The following is a 25,651-nucleotide window of genomic DNA, read 5'->3' as shown; positions in this document are numbered from 1 at the left end:
ATACCACGGAATTGGGGAGAAAACAGGGTAAAATAAAAAAATAAAAATCTTGTTACCATGTTACATGACAATTTTGTAATAACATTTTGGAAAGGTTATGAAATATATTAGCGTTACAAATGGCATAAGATTTGCATAGTGGCATGTCTGGGTAAAAATGTGGGAACAAATGGGTTAAAAGCAATGTAGGCTATTTGACGTTCGATAAACACTGCTGATGTCAAGTGCTGTGTTCTTTTCGAACATGGACCTTTGATCCTGAACTTTGTCTGGAAGAAAAAAAGCACATTGTTTGCACAATGTTTCCCGTATTATCCCGCCCACTGAGCCCTCTTCTTGAAAAAACATCTGGAATTACAAACAGCATTCTAGCTGGTTCATCATTGCAAGAAGTCTAAATATCCTCTCTCCCACTACTTGTGCACCAACAAGAAAACAAAGGCTGACCAGCAGGTACTATAACATAAAATATCTATACAAAATACATTTTAAAAGTAATTGTTCAAATGTTATTAAGATGGGAGATGTATTCAAACTTGGGAGCAAGGAAACTAAAGGAAAGCAGCTTTCTGGCCTTCAGTTCTATAGTGGGACAATCATCAATTGAATTCACCTCAAAAGAAAGTGTAGCTGAACACTATACCAGCAACAATGTATATTTCTGAAAATGCAATATTGCCTTCTGGTCATGGTGATTTATTTACTTTTTCTCATCACTTCCACATTAATTTGTTTAGGTTCCACACTAATTGGACAATGAGAAACTGGACATTACTAAGTTGGCTGCTGGATGAAGTGCAGTCCCAACCTATGGTCATAGGGAAGACTTGCTCTCCGCTTTGTTCATGTTGAGAATTGTGGTGTTGGGGGCCGCAGCGGATAGGGTGTGGGTGGAAGAACAATCAGAGTTTGTCTGCGACACTAAGATGACAGGATGTAGACCGAGTGACGCAGCTCTCTAAGGCACTGCATCTCAGTGCAAGAGGCGTCACTAAGGTCCCCGGTTTGAATCCAGGCTGAATCACATCCGCCCGTGATTGGGAGTCCCATAGGGCGGCGCACAATTGGCCTAGCTACGTTCAGGTTTTGGCCGGGGTAGGCCGTCATTGTAAATAAGAATTTGTTCTAAATGGACTTGCCTAGTTAAATAAAGGTTTTTAAAAAACAGTCTGCTACAACCAAGTCTTTCCTATCTCCCATATCTGCTTCTGGGTCCTTCAAATCACCCTAGTGTCGACACCTACTAGGGCTGCAGCGATCATGAAATTTCGTCAGCCGGTGATTGTCAAGCAAATAACTGACGGTCTCACAGTAATTGACCGTTAATGAACATAAACACATTTAGCATTTCCTGGTTTCCATACAAGCCACACATTTAGCATCTCCTGGTTTCCACAGACTGATGCTGATCTTTGGAACATCTACATTTTAAAAAGTCTAAATCCATGTAATATAGCCTACACCAATAAATCCATTATTTATTTTAGACAGGTCTAAAGAAACATGATATGAAGAAAATGTAGTTAATTTCAGAAGAACAGAATAACATACTCTGTGTTGTCCTTATGTTAGGTCCGGATCTGGCTATGACAAATGGCTGTGGGCTACACTAGTTAATTTAGCAGACAAGATTTTCTTAGAATTCCGTGGCGTTATTTTACAGTATGAAGTATACAATTGAACAAAGGTGAAAAAAATAGAAAGGATATTTTCTCCAAATTAACCATTAGACTATTTCTTCACATTATAAGCGCAGCAATGGTAGTAGGCTATAAGCGCAAATGGTCCATTAGCAGAAAACACCATTACCAAAAGTGACCGCAAATGCAATTATGCATGTAATGCTTTTATTATAATGGTGCATTTTTAGGGTAAAAATGATCTTCCCCAAACTTGAAACTCGCGCACTGCTTATGTACAGTTATGTACTTATGTAAAGTCGGAAGTTTGCATACACCCTTGCCAAATACATTTAAACTCAGTTTTTCACAATTCCTGACATTTAATTCTAGTAAAAATTCCCTGTTTTAGGTCAGTTAGGATCACCACTTTATTTTAAGAATGTGAAATGTCAGAATAATAGTAGAGAGTGATTTATTTCAGCTTTTATTTTGTTCATCACATTCCCAGTTCTTCAGAAGTTTACATACACTCAATTAGTATTTGGTAGCATTGCCTTTAAATTGTTTAACTTGGGTCAAACGTTTCGGGTAGCCTTCCACAAGCTTCCTACAATAAGTTGGGTGAATTTTGGCCCATTCCTCCTGACAGAGCTGGTGTAACTGAGTTAGGTTTGTAGGCCTCCTTGCTCGCACACGCTTTTTCAGTTCTACCCAAAAACAAATTATGGGATTGAGGTCAGGGCTTTGTGATGGCCACTCCAATACCTTGACATTGTTGTCCTTAAGCCATTTCGTCACATCTTTGGACGTGTGCTTGGGGTCATTGTCCATTCGGAAGACCCATTTGCGACCAAGCTTTACCTTCCTGACTGATGTCTTGAGATGTTGCTTCAATATATCCACGTAATTTTCCGTCCTCATCATGCCATCTATTTTGTTGCGCGCAACAGTCCCTCCTGCAGCAAAGCACCCCCACAACATGATGCTGCCACCCCCTGTGCTTCACGGTTGGGATGGTGTTCTTCGGCTTGCAAGCCTCCCCCTTTTTCCTCCAAATATAACAACAGTCATTATGGCTAAACAGTTCTATTTTTGTTTCATCAGACCAGAGGACATTTCTCCAAAAAGTACGACCTTTGTCCCCATGTGCAGTTGCAATCCGTAGTCTGGCTTTTTAATGGCGGTTTTGGAGCAGTGGCTTCTTCCTTGTTGAGCGGTCTTTCAGGTTATGTCGATATAGGACTAGTTTTACTGTGGATACAGATACTTTTGAACGTGTTTCCTCCAGCATCTTCACAAGGTCCTTTGCTGTTGTTCTGGGATTGATTTGCACTTTCGCACCAAAGTACATTCATCTCTAGGAGACAGAACGCATCTCCTTCCTGAGTGGTATTACGGCTGCTTGGTCCCATGGTGTTAATACTTGCGTACTATTGTTTGTACAGATGAACGTGGTACCTTCAGGCTTTTGGAAATTGCTCTCAAGGATGAACCAGACTTGTGGAGGTCTGCAATTTTTTTCCTGAGGTCTTGGCTGATATCTTTTGATTTCCCCATGATGTCAAGCAAAGATGCACTGAGTTTGAAGGTAGGCCTTGAAATACATCCGCAGGTACACCTCCAATTGACTCAAATGATGTCAATTAGCCTATCAGAAGCTTCTAAAGCCATTACATCATTTTCTGGAATTTTCCAAGCTGTTTAAAGGCATAGTCAACTTAGTGTATGTAAACTTCTGACCCACTGGAATTGTGATACAGTGAATTATAAGTGAAATAATCTGTCTGTAAACAATTGTTGGGAAAATTACTTGTGTCATGCACAAAGTAGATGTCCTAACCGACTTGCCAAAACGATAGTTTTGTACTGTATGTGTACTGTGTACTGTATGTAAACTTCCGACTTCAACTGCATGCCAGTTAGGCTCTACACCACTCGTAAAACGGATTAATGTGCTTAATTTTAAGACCTTATTTGGTCACTTTAGTTGTGATACAAACCTTATCAAAACATATAGGCTTATGGGCTAGGCTACATTAGGTGTGCGACTATTATTAGGAAAAGTCGCAAAAAGAGGCTTTTTTTTATTATGCTGGGCATCATTCACAAGTGATAATATATAATTCACAAGTGATAGGCTAATATTGTCACCCATCAGACTATCCTTGATTTAATATTGTCTTTACAAATACAAAATATTATATGTGAATTATTTCAAATCTATAATAGACCATCATCATGCACCAAGATACATATACAGTACATGTGATCGATTCACTTAAATAACAAATTGAGGACACTTCCCGTGGTTCATTTGCATGCCAGCCAGGTAGGCTATACTCCTGTTGTAAATATAAGCAATGTGCTTAATATTAGGAAAGTTGAGAAATAAATATAGTAGGCCTAGCCTATAGAAAGCTGATGGGATCCTCTTTTTAGTAGAGGCCATCACTCTGTTTTCTTGAGCAATTGTATAGCCTATAGAAATGTTGCGTAACATGAGCTCATGGGCTCTCTTGAAGTGATAGATTTTCGATCACATTTGCATTGATGTCAGAGTGATAAGAGGTACAACAGAGTGCTGAGTAACAGGCAGTTAGTACGTTTGGTAGGCTACAAATGACCAGCAGCAGCATCAGAGCTAGGAGAAGCCTAATTACCATGACTAAACGGTCATATGGAATTTGACTGCCTTCATGACTCGTGACCACCTGTGTGGCGGTAATACGGTCCCCGCGACAGCCCTAACACCTACCCTCGGCTATATTCTCCACACCGTTCAAAAAAATATAAGTGATACAATGCCTTCAGCAACAATCATTGGATGAACAAATGATTAAGTCCCCCGAATACCCTGCTGATAAATAGAATGTCAAATCAATGGTCACTTGCTGGTGTTCTACCTGGTTAACATGCTTCTTATAATCCATCTTCATCAACATCATGTTTGCCTCAGCGTGTTTATCTCTCTTGCTGAATGTGGTGGAGATTTGTAGCAAAAGACCATGGGACAAAATTCACTCTCCCAAGAAAACACTCAAGATGTATTCAATGCAAAAATGTATTGAAGGAGAATGCCATTGAGGTAGCGACTCAAACCTCAATATTTAGGCTGGCCATAGTCCCAGAATACAGTATTTACATTGCACGTTTTTTACATAAATGTTGATATATCCACTTAATGCTGATATACCAACTGTTCTTACTTCTTATGATAATACATTATGTATAGAGGCTACTGTTTCCTGCTGTTTCGCAGTCACATTTCTGCCAAAAAAAAGAGCTGTCAGATGGGTGAGTCCAAATTAAAGTATTTTAAAATAGCCAAGCTCTCTGAATTGTGCATATGTACAACCATGTAGAATTACACATAGTAACAATATTTAAATAAAATAAAATAAAATTGTATTATTTACATGCTTCGTAACAGCAGTTGTCCAATGGTGTGTGGATGCTTCCCCACCCAAAATAAATAAAAGAAAATGCATAAAATAATTTATCTTTCACCTCTCTGTATTTTCATAATTTTCCATCATTGCGCAAGAGGTTGAATGTATCTCACCGTAGAAAGCATCCGAGCGAACGAAACAGCGCCCCTCTATCTGAATGTGTAGGCCGTCTATCTGATGCGGTCTGGTCATAAAGATTTTGACACTGTTGCCGTCCATAGCATAGCATGCAAGGTAAGCCAGCAAGCACTTGGCCTCCCTTGATAAAAAAGTATAAAATAAAAGACAATCTGTCACACCCTGATCTGTTTCACCTCTCTTGTGATTGATTCCATCCCCCATCAAGTGTCTCCCATTACCTCATGTGTATTTATACCTGCGTTTTCTGTTTGTCTGTTACCAGTTTGTCTTGTCCAGTCAAGACCTACCAGCATGTTCCCGTGATTCCTGTGCTCTAGTTTTTCCTTTTCCTAGTTTTCCCAGTTCTGACCTTTCTGCCTGTCCTGACGCTGATCCTGCCTGCCGTCCTGTACCTGCCTGACTCTGATATGGATTACGACTTTGCCTGCCTTGACCTACCGATTGCCTGTCCCTTGTACTGAAATAAACTCTGAGACTCGTACTATCCGCCTCCTGTGTCTGCATCTGGGTCTTAGCCTGAGCCGTGATAGTACGAACTGCCCATGACTGATTCAGCACACTCTGACCAGCTCCGCAATGCTGTCTCCTACCAAGGAGCCATCATTAGAAGAGTTACTGTAAAGCCTTATGGAGGGACTCCATACCCTGGCAGAAATCCATGACCATGTGTTCAATACATTGCTGGAGCAATTCCGCAGATTCCCAACTAGGCAGCAAGCCACAACAGTAATCCCCCAGACTCTCAGCAACCACACCACCAGCAGCGCTTCTTCGCAGCTCACCCCTGTCTACTGAGATATCCGCTTGTAAGCTGCTCCAACAACGTGGTGTTGTTTTGCATGTTGGCGGCTGTGAGTACCTGGAACCCCTGTTCGAAATGTTCCTTCACTGATTATCGGAGGTGATTAAAGCTGAGCTCGCAGCCCGGGAGCTGCACATGGACCTCGACTCCCTCACTAGCCTTGACCATCTAGATTGATTGGCGCCTACGGGAATGTAGGAGGGAGAGGGGGTCTGTTCCCTGTCTCCCTCGCTCGTCATCAAATTCCAACTCGCCTCCGAGGATTCACAGAAATGCCTTAAGTCTACATTTCCGAGAGAATTCGGTGTCACCCGAAATCAATCGGAATCACAGAGGGCTGTCAACTCGCCTTCTCCGGAGCCCATGCCACTGGGCAGGGCTAGATTGTCTTCTGCTGAACGCTTACACGGACCGAACACCAAGAGCTGTTTGTATTGTGGAGCTACGGACATCTCTTATGTACCTGCCCATTAAAAGACCATGCTCATCAGTAGGTATGTGTGTACTGGTAAGCCATACAAGGAGTTTCCAATCTCTCACTACTCGTAAGACTCTCTATGCTACCCTGTTGTGGGGAGACCATTCCAAATCCATCCAGGTGCTCATTGACTCTGGGGCCGACGAGAGCTTTATGGACACTACCCTGGGGTCGGAGCTGGGTATCTACACTCAACCCCTTTCCATCCCAAATGGACGTCAGAGTGCTGGATGGGCAAGTCACCCACAGTACGGTTCCTATCCACTTGCGAGAGTCAGGCAACCAGAGTGAGTCTATGCAGTTTCTGCTCCTGGAGTCTCCTCATGTACCCATGGTTTTGGGGTTTTCATGGCTCTAGAGCCACAATCCCCTAATTGACTGGGCTACAGGTTCCATCATGGGTTGGACGCCGTTTTGCCATGCACATTGTCTGATGTCGGCGCAGCCTGCCCAGGGACGTCTCTTTGCGGCCTTGGGTAAAACCTCGGAACTCTCCTCCGTTCTCACGGAGTACCAGGATTTACAGGAGGTTTTCAACTCTGCCCACGTCACATCTCTTCCTCCACATTGGCCCTACGACTGTGCTGTCGAACTTCTCCTGGGCACTGCAATGCCTTGGGGGCGACTTTATTCCCTGCCGGGTCCGAAGACCAAAGCGATGGAAAGGTACATTGAGGACTCTCTCACTGCATGGATTTTGAGTCCATCTGCCTCCTCCACCGGCGCTGGGTTCTTCTTTGTGGAGAAAAAGGACAAGACCCTGGGTCTGTGTATCAACTACCGGGGTCTTAATGACCTTACGGTTAAAAACTGTTACCCACTACCACTCATCTCCTCAGCTTTCGAGCGTCTCCAGGGGCCGGTCATCTTCTCCAAGTTGGACATTCTGAATGACTACCATACGGGAAGGAGACAAGTGGAAGATAGCCTTTAAAAATACCAAAAGTAGTTTGAAATATTTTGGCAAAGTTTATAGGCAACTTTTGAAATATTTTGTAGTGACGTTGTGTTTTTTGTAAGCAGTTTTTTTCTGGCTCAAACGCGCTTTATAAATGGACATTTTGGATATATATGGACGGAATTAATCGAACAAAAGGACCAATTGTGATGTTTATGGGACATATTGGAGTGCCTACAAAAGAAGCTCATCAAAGGTAATGCATGTTTTATATTTTATTTCAGCATTTTGTGTAGCGCCTGCAGGGTTGAAATATGCGAACCCCTTTGTTTACTGCTGGTGCAGATGGTGCAGGCTATCAGATAATAGCTTCTTATGCTTTTGCCGAAAAGCATTTTTTAAATCTGACATGTTGGCTGGATTCACAACGAGTGTAGCTTTAACTGAGTATCTTACATGTGTGATTTAATGAAAGTTAGAATTTTATAGTATTTTATTTGAATCTGGCACACTGCATTTTCCCTGGCATTTGGCCAGTTGAGACATTTGCGTCCCACCTATCCCTAACTAGTTTTAAGCATATATCACGGTCGCAGGCCATATGAACTAACAAGTTATAGAGCAAACAACTTCCCCAGTGATTTTACCCACGCACCGCTACTGCAGATGTCCAGTGCGTGTGCATAAAGTCAGTGCAAGAGAGCCAGTGCAAAAAAGGGTCAATGCAGGTAGTCCGTGTAGCCATTTCATTAGCTATTTAACTGTCTTGTTTAGCAGCCTTATGGCTTGGGGGAAGAAGCTGTTTAGGGTCCTGTTAGTTCCAAACTTGGTGCATTGGTACTGCTTGCCGTGTGATAGCAGAGAAAACAGTCTATGGTTGGGTGTCTGGAGCCTTTGGGCCTTCCTCTGATACCACCTGGTATAGAGGTCCTGGATGGCAGGGAGCTCGGCCCCTGTGATGTACTGGGCCATACTCACCACCCTCTGTAGCGCCTTGCGGTCGAGTGCCTAGCTGTTGCCCTATTAAGCGGTGATGCAGCCAGGCAATATGCTCTCAATGGTGCAGCTGTTAAATTTTTTGAGGATCTGAGGGCCTCATGCCAAATCTTTTCAGCCTCCCGAGGAGGAAGAAGCACTGCCGTGCCCACTTCACAAGTGTGTGAGTGTGTGTGTGGACCCTGTTAATTCCTTAGTGATGTGTACAAAGAGAAATTTGAAGCTCTCAACCCACTCCACTACAGTTCCATTGATGTGGATGGGGGGTTGCTCTCCCCTCTGTTTCCTATAGTCTGTGGTCAGCTCCTTTGTCTTGCTGAAATTGAGGGAGAGATTATTGTCCACGCCCCACACTGACAAGTCTCCTCCCTATAGGCTGCCTCATCATTGGTGGTCAGTCCTACCATTGTTGTGTCGTCAGCAAACTTGATGATGGTGTTGGAGTCATGCACAGCAAAACGGTCATGAATAGGGAGTACAGGAGGGGACTAAGCACACACTCCTGAGGGGCCCCCATGTTGATGGTCAGTGTGGCGGATGTGTTGTTGTCTAACATCACCGCTTGGGGGCAGCCTGTCAGGAAGTCCAGGATCCAGTTGCAGAGGGAGTTATTCAGTCAAAAGGTTCTGAGCTTGGTGATGAGCTTGGAGGGGGATATGGTGTTGAATGCAGAGCTGTGTTCAATGAACAGCATTCGTATATATGCATTCCTTTTGTCCAGGTGGGTGAGGGCAGTGTGGAGTGCAATAGAGATTGCGTCATCTGTGTATCATTTGGGGTGGTATGTGAATTGGAGTGGATCCAGGGTGTCTGGGATGATGGTGTTGATGTTAGCCATGACCAGCCTTTCAAAGCATTTCATGGCTATACATGTGAGTGCTATGGGGCAAATGTTACCTTGGCTTTCTTGGGCACGGGCACTATGGTGGTCTGCTTGAAACAAGTTGGTAATACAGATCTGGTCAGGGACAGGTTAAAAATGTCAGTGAAGATATTTGCCAGCTGGTCAGCACATTCTCTGAGTACGAGTCCTGGTATTCAATCTGGCCCTGTGGCCTGTGGTCAACCGGAACAGCTGGTGCTCTCATGCATGGTTCAGTGTTGCTACAAATTAGCCTACTGTACATGCTTATGTACCTGTCAAGGAAATACAGTAGCGTACATTTTTGTGAATCTTCTAGCAAGACAATAACACCAAGCACACATTCAATCCACAAAGAAATATTTTATTGACTACCAAATCAACATTTTGTAATGGCCATCTCAGTCTCCAGACTTGAAAACCATTTGGTTTGAGTCCATAAGGGCAGATGAAGAATATCAAGGATCTGGAAAGATTACAGTATGTATGAATGAATGGTCTCAGATCCAGGGGTGGAAAAGTACCCAATTGTCATATTTGAGTAAAAGTAAAGATACTTTAATAGAAAATGACTCAAGCAAAAGTGAAAGGCAACCAGTAAAATACTACTTGAGTAAAAGTCACAGTATTTAGTTTAAAATGTACTTAAGTATCAAAAGTACATTTAATTGCTCAAATGTACTTAAGTATCAAAAGGAAAAGTATAAATAATTTCAAATTCCTTATATTATGCAAACCAGACAGCACGATTCTCTTGTTTTTCATTGAGGGATAGCCAGGGGCACACTCCAACACGCAGACATAATTTACAAACTAAGCATTTGTGCTTAGTGAGTACGCCAGGTCAGAGGCAGTAGGGATGACCAGGGATGTTCTCTTGATAAGTGTGTGATTTTGACATTTTTCCTGTCCTGCTAAGCATTCAAAATGTAAAGAGTACTTTTTGGTGTCAGGGAAACTGTATGGAGTAAAAAGTACATCATTGTCTTTAGGAATGTAGTGAAGTAAAAGTAGTCAAAAATATAAATAGTAAAGTACAGATACCCCAAAAACCTACTTAATTAGTACATTCAATTATTTTTACTTAAGTACTTTACACCACTGCTCCGATCCGTCCTAATGTTTTCTGCAATTTCATGAAACATTTTATAAAAAGGCACAGTGTCATTAGTCTTTTTGTGATTTTTTTTGTTGTATTACTTGTAAGATTGTTTTTCTCTAAGCAATTGTATTACTATAAAATAATATAACATACAATATAGCCCAGTATATCTATTATTTATTATTTATACAGTCTTTTTTGCTTATTTTCACAAAGGGTGCCAATCATTTTGGACGTGGTGTCTCCAAATATTAATGTTAAAAGGTTATTGAACATTACTCATGTACAAGCAACATAAAATACATGGAATGTGGATATTATTTTTAAGTGACGTAATATGAACAGAAGTGCAGTATACTTATGGGTCATCTGTTCAGCCATGTACTGTCACTTACCCCCAGACACAAAGTATCTGCCTGTGAACCCTAAAATTCCTCTAGCCCATTGACTCCGGAACGCCTCAGATCGAACCTTGCTTGTTCTGAAAACAAACATGACAACCTGTACAGGAGTCTGGGCCCAGACCTAAAGAGCCTTGCATAGGGACACTCCTGACAGCTGTTTCCTGTTTTGTAACCACACACAGCTGCATCTTCCAAGAGATGGCATCTTGGTGTTGTAGACATTTCCAGGGATCAAGGGGAAGAAAAATAATGCAGTTTTAATAGTGACCAACAACAGACCACCAAGATTTCCGCCATCAAGCATGTGATGCAGGGTTCACAGATGTACGTAACCTAAAGATCAGGGTGACATTGGGTAGGTTCCTAAGTTCATGTGCTTGATCTCTATGACTACTGACATGCACAGCCAATTCCTCTTCAAGATCTCCATAATGAAGCTAAAGCTAACCCAAGTTCATCTTTCCATCTTACTCATAGCCATTTTCAAATCTTTAAAACTCCTAGATGTCCTAATTTGTGATACAGACTGCTGATCAGTTGACATTAACATGTGTGACCTATGTTTGCCAGTAAAGAGTTGGGTTCCGCTCCTTTTTTTTTCAATTTTCGCCTAAAATGACATACCGAATTCGAACTGCCTGTAACTCAGGCCCTGAACCAAGGATGTGCAGATACTTGGTACCATTTGAAAGGAAACACTTTGACGTTTGTGGAAATGTGAAAGGAATGTAGGAGAATATAACACAATAGATCTGGTAAAAGATAATACAAAGAAAAGACCAACCGTTCTTTTGTATTTCTTTTGTACCATCATCTTTGCAACACAAGAGAAAGGCCATAATGTATTATTCCAGCACAGCTGCAATTTATATTTTGTCCACTAGATGGCAATAGTATATGTGCAACGTTTTAGAATGATCCAGTGAACCATAGCATTTCTGTTCAAAATGTTGTATCAAGACTGCCAAATGTGCCTAATTTGTTTATTAATAGCTTTTCATGTTCAAAACTGTGCACTCCTCAAACAATAGCATGGTACTCTATAATTGTAAATTGGACAGTGCTGTTAGATTAACAAGAATTTAAGCTTTCTGCCAATATCAGATATGTCAATGTCCTGAGAAGTTTTCTTGTTACATACAACCTCATGCTAATCCCATTAGCCTATATTAGCTTAACCATCCCGTGGGAGGGACACCGATCCCGAAGAAGTCAATAAAGCTTTTTAAAACTAATACCCCAATAAAAAATGGTTCAGGAATATGTACTCAAGCATTGGTTTCCTGCATCACAGTCAGATGACATTTAGTGTCAAGGACAACTTTGTGCTCAAGCGAATTCAAGATAAATGAGCTAGCTGTAGTTCCTGGGAAACAGTGGGAATATTTGGCTGCAGTACCTCTGTAAATATTGGTTTAGTTTGTTTGAGCTTCCTCCACAAAATAAACATTTTACATAGTGAGCAATTAGCATACTTATCTGACCTGGATATTGTTGAATAGCATGTGAACAAGTCTTTATCCTCCTCGCATGGTTGATCACAAAGTGACCACCCTTAACAAAGAATGGGCCAGGCAGCATCAGTTGTTTGTGTCTTTTGAAATGCTCCACTTGTGATCACTTTCAGATATCTCATTCTTCATCAGATGGTAACCTTCAATAAGGACTCGAATCCGGGTTCCCCAAAAATATTTTGTTGCCAAGAAGAAACCAAAGAGATGTGTCAATAAATTACAAATGAACATGCAAATATCTCTGTATAGTGGAAAGAGTAAAATGGCAAGTTGATATTACCACACCTCATAACAGGAGGCAGATTGTAACAGCTCGCACACGATTCCCCCGGGAGCCAGCAGTATATGCAAGCTAAGCTGTTACTTTACCCAATTAGATTAGAATATATTGCTGTTTCCTATACTCCTATGTCCAGGGATAAGCTTTACACTTCCATATTAAACCTTGCAGATTGGTCAGGTGTTGACCAGCCAGAAACCTACAAACAAGTTCAGCAAACTACAAAAAAAAAGTGTCCTCGATAGCACGCTAGAATTGCCTCTGTGGGTCAAGGGTATTTATTGTGGACATCTGTTCTGGGTTAAAGGGCCACAGAAGGTACAAGTACATATGGAAATCTCTTTTCACAGTGGAGGGGGCTTTCCTCCACGGCTGCGGATGTCCAAGGTGTGAGTGTCTCTAGCGTTGATCCTCCCACCACCCACTCAACCCGCCCTTCACTCCAACTCGCCAAGTCAGGTGACAGCCGTCCGTTGAGATTTATCAGGGGCAAGATTTATGTTTTTAACAGTCGGGTCCCGGTCCTTAGTAGTCTTGCTCACCGCAGGCAGTGTTTTTCTTCCTGCACATTCTTATTAGTTTAGTTTATTACAGCAGCAAGTCTGGTGAGGTCATTTATGGCCAACCATGGTGGTATGACAAAGTCATTTATAACTGCGAGGCTTCAGCACATTGGATGAGATCACTTATGCCTTCCTCTCCCTTGCTGCTCAGACACCCGCTCCATAAGTAATGAAATCATCTTTTTATCTGTATATTTGCGCAGGAATACGATGGACTGGGAGGATGTTGTTGTTGCTGTGGGATCACTGGCTGGGGGGTCATTTCTCACACTGCTGAGGTTCTTCTCCCTCCAGCCGATAAACACCTTGAGATTATATAGGAGAGGCAGCAGGTTGGGAGCACATGTTGCATAAATTGGACAGGAGGCTTAAACAGTAGTGATGGGAAACACAATGGCTCCTTGAACTCCACTAAGTGGAAAAATACTATGTACCATCTCACTGGTATTTAAATTAAAAAATGTTAAAAATCCCCTGTAGAATAGTTTGATTGGTTCAAATCACTATGTCTGTGAGTAAGCGCTCCACACACTATTAGCCTCATGATTGTTTTCCTATCTCCAATAAAAAGTCAGGAAAACATATTTGTATTAATCAAAATACATCTATTTTTTAGGGGTAATTAGCAGCACTAAATGAGGGTACCCCGTTGGTGTTGAACTTGTGACCTTCATCCCACGGGGAGATGTTGTGACTAAGATAGAGGGCAGCAGAGAGATTTAGACATGCTTGTGGAACCTGTGTGGTCTTCAGAAATGTGATGTGTAGTCCAACACACACATTCAGGCCTTGGCCAAGACTTAGACCTGATTCATACTGAGTCTCCATCTGTTAGAATACCCAGCAGTGTCATACCCGACCGCTGCCTTTAGAATCCAGGAAAATACTCTCAGGGGCGGTTTGCGGAATCCCAGGCAGCAGAATTGAAAAGCTGTCCATATGTAGAAATCCTGGATGATGAAGATGCCGCATAATTCGCTTATTTTGAAAAGGAAGCTTTCATTTATAATAGATGTGTATATTTAACACCTTCAAAAATGAAAAATGGTAGCACAAGTAGCGACGTGTGAAGACTGGCACTCTCCCAAATATAACAAATAAAACACAATAATACTGCAGTTAAAGTTTGTTCTTTACAGTATTTCTTACAAAACCTACAGTATTTCTTATATGCAAACCTTATCTTAAGAAATGTATTATTCAACAGCCACTCTGGTTGGGTGTTTCAACAGCCACTCTGGTTGGGTGTTTCAACAGCCACTCTGGTTGGGTGTTTCAACAGCCACACTGGTTGGGTGTTTCAACAGCCACTCTGGTTGGGTGTTTCAACAGCCACACTGGTTGGGTGTTTCAACAGCCACTCTGGTTGGGTGTTTCAACAGCCACACTGGTTGGGTGTTTCAACAGCCACACTGGTTGGGTGTTTCAACAGCCACTCTGGTTGGGTGTTTCAACAGCCACTCTGGTTGGGTGTTTCAACAGCCACACTGGTTGGGTGTTTCAACAGCCACTCTGGTTGGGTGTTTCAACAGCCACTCTGGTTGGGTGTTTCAACAGCCACTCTGGTTGGGTGTTTCAACAGCCACTCTGGTTGGGTGTTTCAACAGCCACACTGGTTGGGTGTTTCTATCTATGGTTTATTTCTGTATGTCTACATTTTTCAGTGAAACTCGGGCTATGAAAAGGTCACAAGATTTCACCAAGATGTGGAAAATAACATGGTTTATAAAGTGTTATTTAGGAAGTGGTTCTCATATGTAGTTGAAATCATATAATAATTTATGTTTATACTTGAAATATTTCGTAACAACTCTAATATTTGTCACATGTCAACTGTACAACATGGTTTGCATTTGGCAAGGCAGTGGAAATGGAAAGCTGATACGGTAGGCTTTTCTCCTGAGGACTTCAGTGCACACGTAATGAGAGTCATATCTGCGGCAGCAAGTTCTCACAGCAGGGGCATGGGGCGTGCGCTGCAATAAGAAAATGTTACTCATCATTTCATAAAAGTGGATCATACCCAGACTCGTCGAATGCTTTTAAAAAAACTGTCTCCCAGTTCAGTCTGGTCTCAAACTAGACGTAACATAGTAAATGTAAATCTGGGACAGTTAAATTAGTATGATATGTTTTTGTTACATTAGACAGAAGGTTACTTAAGGCAAAAACAAAAGGAGGGTGGTTGGTTTTAGGTGGATGGGTAGGTGTATAAAGTGAACGTCTACCAACCCAAAGGTTGCGTGTTCAATTTTCATCATGGACAACTTTCGCATTTGAGCTAATTAGCAACTCTAATTAAGTGTTAGCTAACACATCCTGAACCCTAACCTTAACCCTTTAACTTAAGTCCTAACCTTTGACCTTACCTCTAACCTTATACCTAACCTTTACCCTTAACCCTAACCCCTAGCCTATCTAACGTTAGCCACAGCACATTAGAATTCGCATCATATCATACGAAATGAATGATGGACAGCCACAAATGAATACATACCATTCGAAACGTAACATATCATACTAAATGGAGGGGGACAGATTTACGTTTACTACGTTATGTCTACCTCAGAGTCCAGGTTGCCCAGTTACACCAGCAGAGTCAGTTCTTGGGGTGTCTGTTACCAGCCTTGAACGAAGGCAGCTGAAGTGGATTAGTCTAAACGTCCTTGGAAAAGATGTCCCACCACAAGACTAAAGGAACAAATTCACAGCACAACACTGGCTGTATGGTGTGTTCCAGAGGAAATGCACCCACAAACTTGGTCTTCTCCTTTTGCATGCAACACCATTAAAAAATTAATCCTATTCTACAATTATGAAATGTCTATTTTTGTACCCTGATTCAAGTTTGGCAGAAAAAGCATCTTCTGAAAATTGGCATCAATCGGACTGCCAATTGTGGGCCTTTTTCCCCACTTATTCCATAAGATACAAATAGTCCGTTTTTACAGGGATTTTTGGCTAGAGTTAAATATTTAGGCGTGAGTGAAGAAGCTGATGTCAGGTAAAGAGATAAGCGTGAACAAGCACTCTCTGTCTGTGTTTACCTCTGGAGGGCAGCTGTTGGAAGCAGACACTTTCCATTTGCATGGGGCCAGCTGTAGGGGGTCAGTGGTTGGGAATAGGCACACTATTGTCCTTCTTGCAGGAGACAGCGCTAAGGTAGAACTGCATCATCACAAGAAAAAGGGAGGGATCCAGGTTCTACATAGTGGTCTAGAGAGGATATGTTCCATTGGACAGCTTCGTGGTAGTATATGTAGATGCATGCAGACGTTAGACCAGCCAAAAGGATTGAGAACTTTTTGTGTGTGGTGTGCTTCTGAGAAAGTGAATTGAAAAGAATATGCTTTAATAAACGTATTCAGTGTCTGTGGCGTTGAACATCTTTACATGTTCCTGTCGATCCCTTCTTACCTGGTACTCATAGAAAGCGGCTTTCACTGAAACCTGTATGGTGCGATAACATTTCCACTTGGCCAAGCTGTCGTAGCTCCCACTTTACCACCCATGTGGATGCCTCCCAGATGAAGATTCCTCCCTTCAGTGCACATAGTCAATGTGCCCTCATTTAGTCAAGTCTTGCACTCTATCAGTCCGCCCAAGGCCCGTTCACTTTAGTCAAGCCTAGGGAGAGCAGGTGCTCCATTGGGGCTTTTCATTGTCTGCAGAGAAGACTGGTGATAAGTGTAACCATATCAATAAATAATGTGTTGCATTGTTGTCATATTTTTGCAATCTTGTTATTGTTTTTAATTCATTGATATGCAAACCCATACAAGCGCTAAGTCAGACCACCAAATTGTACTTCTACCTCCACTAAAAGCTTGGAAATGGAAACATTAAATGACATATTCAAAGTACATGTGATTCCCTTAAAAGCTTTACAGTCCACATCACACAGAGTAATATTATTTAATAGTCCTGTCAGAGTACACAGCTGTACCAAAACACCAGCGCTATAAGCACACCCAAGTCGGACGTTATGCTAGGGAAAGAAGGGGGAAGGATTTTTTGTTGTTGTTGCAAATTCGTCAGCAATTATCTCCCTCTGATCCATCCAAGATAGTTGAAAATAAATTATATATAAGAGCTTGCTGACATGTTAAAGTTTATTAAAATTTTTATTTTGGCTGGTCTACCATTTCTTTAGCCACAGAGGAGGATGTTAGCAGTCATTTGGCTCACTGCACAGGGCTGCTATGCAGTCCAATTCAGTTGAGTCATTACAGAACAAAATCCAAGTCTCAACAGTAATTGCAGTTTGGGTAAAGCCCTTAACTGGATTCAGGAGGCTGGCTCGGTGATGTTGTATTGGAATCTATATTGAATTAGTGGGATTATGAGTCTGATCAGATAATTAGCCTTAAGTGCTTACAAATTTTTTGAGAGGCATTGAATTTATATCCTATATTTTCACGATTTTCTATATTTTTCCTTCTCACAAGATAATTTTTTTTGAAAAAGAATAAATGAACAATCTCAATGTATCCCTTAACTAATATAGTCATTCTCCTTACCTTTTCAAACAGGTTAAACGCCAGGACTCCCACCACTCTCAGGGATTGTGAACTTTGACCACCTGCCCACTGTGGAGAAGTGCTTAGCTGCTAATCCTTGGGATCTGAAGGTAAATAAGCAGGCTCTAGAATGTCAAGAGGGACACTCACAATATTTAGTTAAGGGATTCAGGAGGGAAGCTTTCAGAGATATCTCACCTGAGGATGGAGGCTGGCTTTGTGTGCTGCTGGACAGGTCAGAGTATCACTTTTCACTAGATGGCGCAAATAGTCGGACACGTAGTCCCTGAGCAATGATTGTATCTGTAGTGTTTACGTAGGGCAATCTCTGACCCTGTCATGATTTATGTGACTACATCTACTGGAATTGTTACTTCCGCACTTGAATCAGAATACACTGGGAAAATAAGTAACCCTACAATACGTTTCTCTTATACCTGCAGTAATGCTACAATTACCTAAGTAACAACCTGCATTTCCATATATTAACATGGTGTTTTATAGTAATTTACAATTCACTGATTTGCCATGATTCTCTGACAGTTGTCATTATCGTGTGTTCTCTGTATGGCACCTCTGTTGAACCCAGGGCCATCAGAGCGAGTCAGTCTGATGATCAGATTGGAGCTATATCTCTGCTGTTGTAGCACGTCATTGTGGACCCAGGCCCAGCAGGGTTGAGTGGGATATCTCGCTATGCTCAGGCTGTTCGGGGCAGGTCAACACCTGTTGCCCCAGGAAAGCAGAGGTAAAGCTTCTACCTCAGACGTGTCTGCTCTCCCTCTTCAGCTCACCTTCACTGAGACAGGAGCAATCTTCTACGGATAGTTGAGAAATTCTATTCCACCGATTAACAGAGGTCAGAGTGGAAATAAGAGGACATTGTGGAAGTATAAGTTGGGCCAAATCCTGATTTGCGATGTCATATTTGTTTATTATGTATTAGACATTCACTATTTCTCTGTTGTAAGACAAATGTTTTATTTTATTTTATAGAAAATATTCCTGCAATTCAAATTGAAGTGTGTGCAGTTGCTAGGAATGGTTAACTGTGTTGTTTCTTCAAATGGGAGCTGCCTGAATTCTCTTGAAACGACTGACCACTGCAGTGACAACATTGGCGGTGATTACAGTAATGAGGGAGGTGTGTTCATGTTCTACCAGCCATTTATCTCAATCTATTACACCAATTGTGACAAAGAAATTAGCAGGCTAAGCCTTAGATGCTACCAAACACATCATTACAGCAACCTAAATCAAAGCGATGGCAGCCTGTCAGAGTGAGACTTGAGTAATTATGATGCTCATCTGCCCCCGGGGAGTGAAAAGGGCATGTGCAATCACTTCGACATGACACGATTAGCCAGACCACAAACATCAGCAGAATATGGCAGCTGCCACTGTCTGATTGATAGCCTTGGAGCAATACAGTTTCTTTTGAAACATTCAAATGTTTTTCTGCTACCGATTTATCGGAAAAGAACAAACCATAGAATCCTTAATTGGCCTCGACAGCTATTAAACTTAATTTACAGTATCAGTGTAGTATTTTGTAAGTGATATACAGTCTCTGGCCCCTGCAGATGACCCCTGCAGATGATAAGGGCCTCCCTGGAGGTGGGGGAAATGGCTCAAGTTGGGCCTTTCAGACACACTTAGAGGGAGCTGTGCTTGAGCCAGGAGTCGCCAACTTTGCAATCTCGCCTTTTATAAGGCAATCACTCGCACAGTGCTATCTCCACCTGAGATCAGAACACAGCAACAAAGAGCTGCTGAAACAGCCCAACAGGCAGTGTTCACATCCGCGGCGAGGAGGTGTAGAAGGCAGGGAGGGTTCAAGCTTGGGGTTTTGGATTGGGCTTGGGCAAGAATGCTTAGACGGTGCCAAGTTTTATTTTCGGTGTAAGCCCATTACAAGAGCAATCACAGAGTGTGTGGCATTATGGAAGACATCCAGACGGTTAAGATGGAAATCCCTGATTGTTTTTGAGACCTGAACCTTGACATGATCCCTATTAGTCAGCACTCCCGTGGCACACAGCTATTCATTAAAGATGATTATCGGTGGGACTGAAGGCGAGAGGGTTTTCAAGGGTAGCCAGCGAGGCGAGATCAATGGGAAGCATCTAGGACTGGCTCTCTATGATTTTTCTTCACTATTAGTGGAACTTCAAACAGCCACACCAGTCTGGGAGACACCATGTTTGCTCCTGTGATATCATTGCAGGCGAGAGAAACAAAGGACTGGGAGGCTACAATTAATTAAGGCGTACACACAGGGACACAAATTCGCGGAATACTTCACAGATGTAACACAAGATCAAAGGCTGAGCTGCAAGGAGTTAGACATGCTCAACTCATTTTGGAGCCAGTCTAGCGGAAAGCTGCTATTATCTATGTGAATGTCATATCTACACACTTTATTTTCCATTACTACGTTGTTTGCCTATCTTGCAGTCATACAATTCCACAGTTAGTTCCCAGTTAATTTTCCTGGTGCAATTCAAGTGAATTCAAAAGTTCCTTCTGACATTTGTATGTTTTTCATCTTAGCCTGTCTTTTTGTGTATACAATTTTGACTGATGTACATGTTTTGGGTTGTCAATGTGGAGCATGATCTATCATGTACCATACTGTATAGTGACATACAACACAATAGCGCTGTGTGGTGCTTGACTAGGCAGGAAACTCCCGGATCATAGTCTCTCCAGGGCTGCAGGGAACAGAAGCTGACATTGACAGGTTGTGTGCACAAGAGGAGAGAGAGAGAGAGAGTCTGGTGATAGAACTCAGCAGTAGAGGGCTCACTTTTCCCTCACTGAGTTGTGGCTGCTTGTTTAACAGATGACTGGTTCCAATGAGGTGATAATGCACTAAAAAGTGGAGGAGACAGGGATGGCTTTTTAACCAGCTGACCAACGGATAGTTTTCCTTTTTATTCAAATAAAGGTTCATATTACCTTTAAAATTACATTAGAACATCTCCTTAATACCTATGTCATATCCATTTGAATTTAATTATAAGGGAATGACTTATGTTATTACTAAGTAACAAATATGTAATAACAGGGAGTTTTACATATACCAGTAAAAAATAATAGTGTGCTGAAAGTTTTTGCCTTATTCTGGAAACACAGTAACCTGTTTTGATTGAACAAGGCCCCGTGTGTCTGTCAGTGAGACGGAACTCCCTTCTCATTAATCTCCCAGTAGACTTTGGTGTCAGTCTGGATCATCAACGGAAACTTTCTGCCACTTGAGCCTGCTACTGATGTTTGGCTTGAAAGAAGAAGAAAGAGTAGGAATCAATTCCTCCATTTAAAAAGGCTAGACATCTGTGTACCTTAGGCTTTGTGGGAAATCCTAAGCGACTCACAGCATTATCTGGACAATCCAATATTTGCTCTGAGGGACAACAAACAGCCTCATTTACCTAGCCTTTATTCTGGTATACCAATGATGATGGATGAACACTCACAGTGGAATCCAACCCTTCTGCATCTCAGTTTATCTTAACTAGGAAGATCACTCTTACGGAAGAGCAGTGTTTTCTATTTTATTTAACTTGAGTCACATAACTGGATTTGCTCAGATAATCATGTGTTTACAAACAGTTGCCACAGGATGTTGTCAGGTGTCCTCTGAAATTTGAGCATATGAATTGATGTGCATTGACCAGAATATAGTTGACAAATTATCAATCAGCTGCTGCCATCAATGTGCAAATGGTTAAGAGGGTCTCCAGCCATGATGAAACAAATTAAACAAAAGTCAAATGACTTTATTCGCTGAGTTCAGACGGAACGAGATTTACAGCAGTCTGAAAATGAGAAAGAGCAAGTAACGAGCTGGTTTGAAGTCCAACCACAGTGTGGTGAATCTCTGTTTGAGTCAGGTCTGCTTCGAATAAAAACTGATTTGCCTCCCCCTAAATTTAGTCTCCTAAATTACACACTCCTCAGAGCATTGTAGGAATGCAGGAGGCTTGAAGGCCCTCCTGCTCTGCTCAGTGTAATGAGAAACTGCTTGTGGAAGACGCTGCTCATAAAAGCAAACACCTGTGATGATTAGACCGGGGGCATCAATCTTCATTTATCCCCACCATCAACACCAACTAGAGAGACCATTCTCCTGACCTCTCTATTATTCCCATGCAAGGAAAGTAGGCAGACTACTAGAGGAGGCCTAGAAGGAAGAAGAAGACCTAATAACCAGACATCATTGGGAATTAAAAACTACAACTCAAAGAGACCAAACTGTCCTCTGATGTCTTAGAGCAGGGTTCCCCAACTGGTGGCCCGTGGACTGAATTTGGCCTGCGGGTGATTTTACTTGATCCCCATGTTCTAAAAAATGATTGCTGGACATTAAACACTGTAAAAACACCAGAAAATCAGCTCCAAGTGATTTTAATTTTGGAAATCTGTTCCAAAGTGTTTTCATGCTTATTAGCGAGATACTGTATATGTGATCTTGTACAAAATAAAATAATTATATTTTAGTCAAATATTATATCTGTTTATATCTCTTCTTGCATATCAATTTGCAGTCTACAAATTATTTGTAAATGTGTTCCGGCCACCTGACCATCCATTAAAACAAATAATTGGCCTGCGAGTGAATCTAGTTGCTGATCCCTGTCTTAGAGGAAACCAATAAGGAAGACTGCCAATTAATAGAAAATAGAAAATCCCTTTTGTACAATTGATTATGCTAATGACAGGATTATTGTGGTCCATTCATAGTACGGCCATCAATTTTCAAGCTTCTTCGAATTAAAATGGTTACTATATACTGTAGAGAAGATTGACAGTTTTAGCTTTGTGTTTTCGTTGGGCCAGCCAGTTCCTCTAGCAGGGGCATACCAGGGCATATTCTGTAGGGAGACATGTTAGCCCTAATACAAGAATTGGTCTGTTTTCGTTTTGCAGGTGCCAGGTGGAATGCCATACTACTAAATTCATACAGTGCCATGTTTTCTTTTTACTGGGGAAAATGTCAACAGTTTTTTTTCTTCACTTGTTGAAACGGAAGAAAACCTGAACTGCTATCAATATTCAAAACATGAAAACGTTCCTCCCATGGTATTTTTACTGTTTCTTCTTGGGGGAAGTAAAATGGCAGACAGCCTTGGATTTCACCAAGAGTTTCTGAAACCTTTTCACCTTGTAATCGATAGGCCTTCCCCATAGGGAGACACATTCTCTTTCTTGGCACTGAGAGCAGGAAGAGAAAACAGGCACGTCCTCTGCCAGCCTGACACACATCTTTTGTCTCCCTCTGGGAGTGAATGGAGAGTTGTTGCCTAGCAGGAGATAGTGTACAGGGAGGCGACTGATGACAGCATTTTGTATTTCCCTTGAAGCCACTTGTTAAAACAGCAGCTGTTTTACCAGATCCTTTGAGGATTCATATTTACACTGTGTCGGAATGAATGCACTTGCGTGTGCTGCTTGGTTTGATATACAGTTGTTGTTTTTTCAGAAGGAAGAAGTAGGTTACAGACGTTGAACTTAAAGTTGGGTTGGAACTTGGGTCTACACAAATCCACCATAAAAAATGCACTTCAAGTGCATCCTATGCATAATTCCGAAACACACACACACACACACTTTCCATTAAAAGGCACTAACCACATTTCCAAAGTAACCGCTAAACCGAAAACAAAAAAAGATCATTGTTTATGTCATTAGTTTTTAAAACCATGACAGATTTGCCATTGGGGCTGAACGAGCTTGGACTCACCAGACAATTGAATGCAGTTTAAGCATTTCTTCGGAGGCCCACCTTAGCTATTGTGACTGGGAACTAAGTGTTGACTCATGGTTGACTCTGTCGGTGATGGTAGGTGATGACTGATGTTTGTCTGAGCTTAAAACAACCATCTAACAACTGGCTTGTCCTGATTGGAAAGAGAAAGCTGTTTCTAAGGCCTGCAAAAAAAGCTATTTTGATCCATATTATTAACTGATCTCTGAGTCTATTTACTTAACCTGATCCTTGTCGGTATATTGCCCCTCATTTGTGCATAGGCCCACGTCATAAATGTATTCACTCAAATAAAGATGTATGCTTGAGGATCATGTTACCTTCCCCATTACCTGTAGGAGGCTATTTGGTTTCAGAAAATTAGTCATTTTACTTTGAAGGAGAAAACAATTATGATGTGGCTAAAACTTCAACACAGCTCACTTGTTGAATAAATGTACTTTCACCAAACCATAATGGTTAATCACCCTCATTGAACTACATAAAACAGAGAACTGATTGTCAAAATTGTCAGTATTTTCCAGAAAATGTGTCCTTAAGCATGCAATACTATTTTTCAAATACAGAATCTCAATGGACATTCATACAGCAGAATGAATTTAGTTTCCATAGAGAAATGATTCCATGAAAGGGTTCAGTACCTCCTTCCTCAAAATATACAGTATATGCAAGTGATTTTCTTCTTACGGTAAAATGAAATCACATTTTTGTGGCAATAACAAAGCGAACATCAACAAAGTATATAAGTTTAATGTTTTAATACACAGTACAATATAATGACATTTTTATTCTGTATAGCAATGAGTAGTTGAAGCAAAAATGTCCATCTGTCAAAACTCCAAGTACGAAGACCACATGAGCTGATTGGACAGACATGGTTTATATCTCTACACATTCTTCATTTGAAAATAGTTCATTTCACACATCCACTTTTTTTTCTTTTTTTCTTTCTTCCCTTTCTCTCTGAGAACAAATCTGGGTGAGACAGTGCTGGTCTGCTGTGTGTTTTGATAGAATGATGGTGATATGAAAAAACCCTCCCATATTTCCTTGTCTTCCTCTCTTTTCGCAGGCCTGTCCCGAGGCCTGTCTAGTCTTAAAGGAATGACATATCCTATTACTCAACTTTCAATTCTAACTGAATGTCATCAAACACAAGCCAATCATATTCGTTCATGAAATTGACTTTCCCTTTTGTTTTTGTGTTCTTGTTTCTTTAACAGGAAAACTCTCCGAGGGCCCCTCTTTTCATGTCATCACAACGCCTCTAACCAGTGTGAGCTCAGTGAGTCTCGGTCGGGGTAGTATCCCATCCCCATGGAGCAGCAGGGCTAGTTATTCAACATTCAACAACAGGGCCAGACTAACGCATTTGGGGCCACGGGTCACCTACTTCCCAACCCCTCAAATATTTTGGGGGAGGAAAACAGCTAACTTCCTGCATTTCAACACATTTTGACATTGGGCAGAGATAAAAATGTGCAGTTTTATAATGCTATTCTACACATTTTGTCATGGGGATGAGAGAAAATTGTGTGGTTTAAAATACATTTCCTGCAATTCTACACATTTTGCCATTGCCTAGAACGTGTTCATATGCTTTTTGGAGGCCCCCAACCTCCAGGGTGCCCCATCCTCTGAAGGTCGAGGGCCGCGGGGCACGTGCCCTGCACTCCCGTTCTGTAACCCAGCCTTGCTCTGACTAACCTAACATTAACCCCTGTTAACTCCATGCCAAATTGACAGCCACCTTCTGGGTCAAGCTGTGTGAGTAGTGAGATGAGAGATGCTGATTTGTCTGAGTGAGCAGGACCAATAGAGCGACACGCACGGTTCTCCACGGCTGGACGCATTCATTGCTCATCAAAGGGCCCTGCTGTCTGTGGGTCAGCCTACTGTATAGTTCCGCTGGAGCGCCCTGCTGCCTCTACCAGCTTGAGCCTTGCCACTTTCGGAGAGACACGGCAGTAACACAGGACAATGAAAACACGTACAAAATAAAGTAAACCCTACAACAAAAGACATATGAAACTGCCGGTGGGAGAAAGAGCAAACGATTTGCGTTCCTTACCTTTACGCTATGAGGTTGCTGCCACAGAGAGATATGTGACCTGCAGTATCTAGACACAGAGACAAACAGTAAGTTCCAGACGTTGTCAGTCAATAGGTTACATAAGAGTGTGTTGGTTTAGTTGTGAAGCCTTCTGAGTTTATGAACCCACAGTCAGCCTAGCCTGGAGGTTTTTTAGA

The 25,651-nt window shown here is 41.7% G+C and overlaps 1 long non-coding RNA gene across 1 annotated transcript in view; it reads left to right on the top strand.

Moving 5' to 3' along the window:
* Nucleotides 1-293: 293 nt before the first annotated feature.
* The window catches only part of LOC109903951 (uncharacterized), a 32,354-nt gene continuing 6,996 nt past the window's right edge, over nt 294-25,651 (top strand). The window contains exons 1-3 of the long non-coding RNA XR_002257096.2: nt 294-453; nt 17,644-17,741; nt 24,625-24,686. This is a non-coding gene — a long non-coding RNA (uncharacterized LOC109903951). The remainder of the gene's footprint in view (nt 454-17,643; nt 17,742-24,624; nt 24,687-25,651) is intronic.

This window comes from Oncorhynchus kisutch, linkage group LG14 (genome assembly GCF_002021735.2).
Source record: "Oncorhynchus kisutch isolate 150728-3 linkage group LG14, Okis_V2, whole genome shotgun sequence".
NCBI classification, from domain to species: Eukaryota; Metazoa; Chordata; class Actinopteri; order Salmoniformes; family Salmonidae; genus Oncorhynchus; species Oncorhynchus kisutch.
Note: the sequence above shows the minus strand (reverse complement) of the source record. Positions and strands in the feature narration are given on the sequence as shown.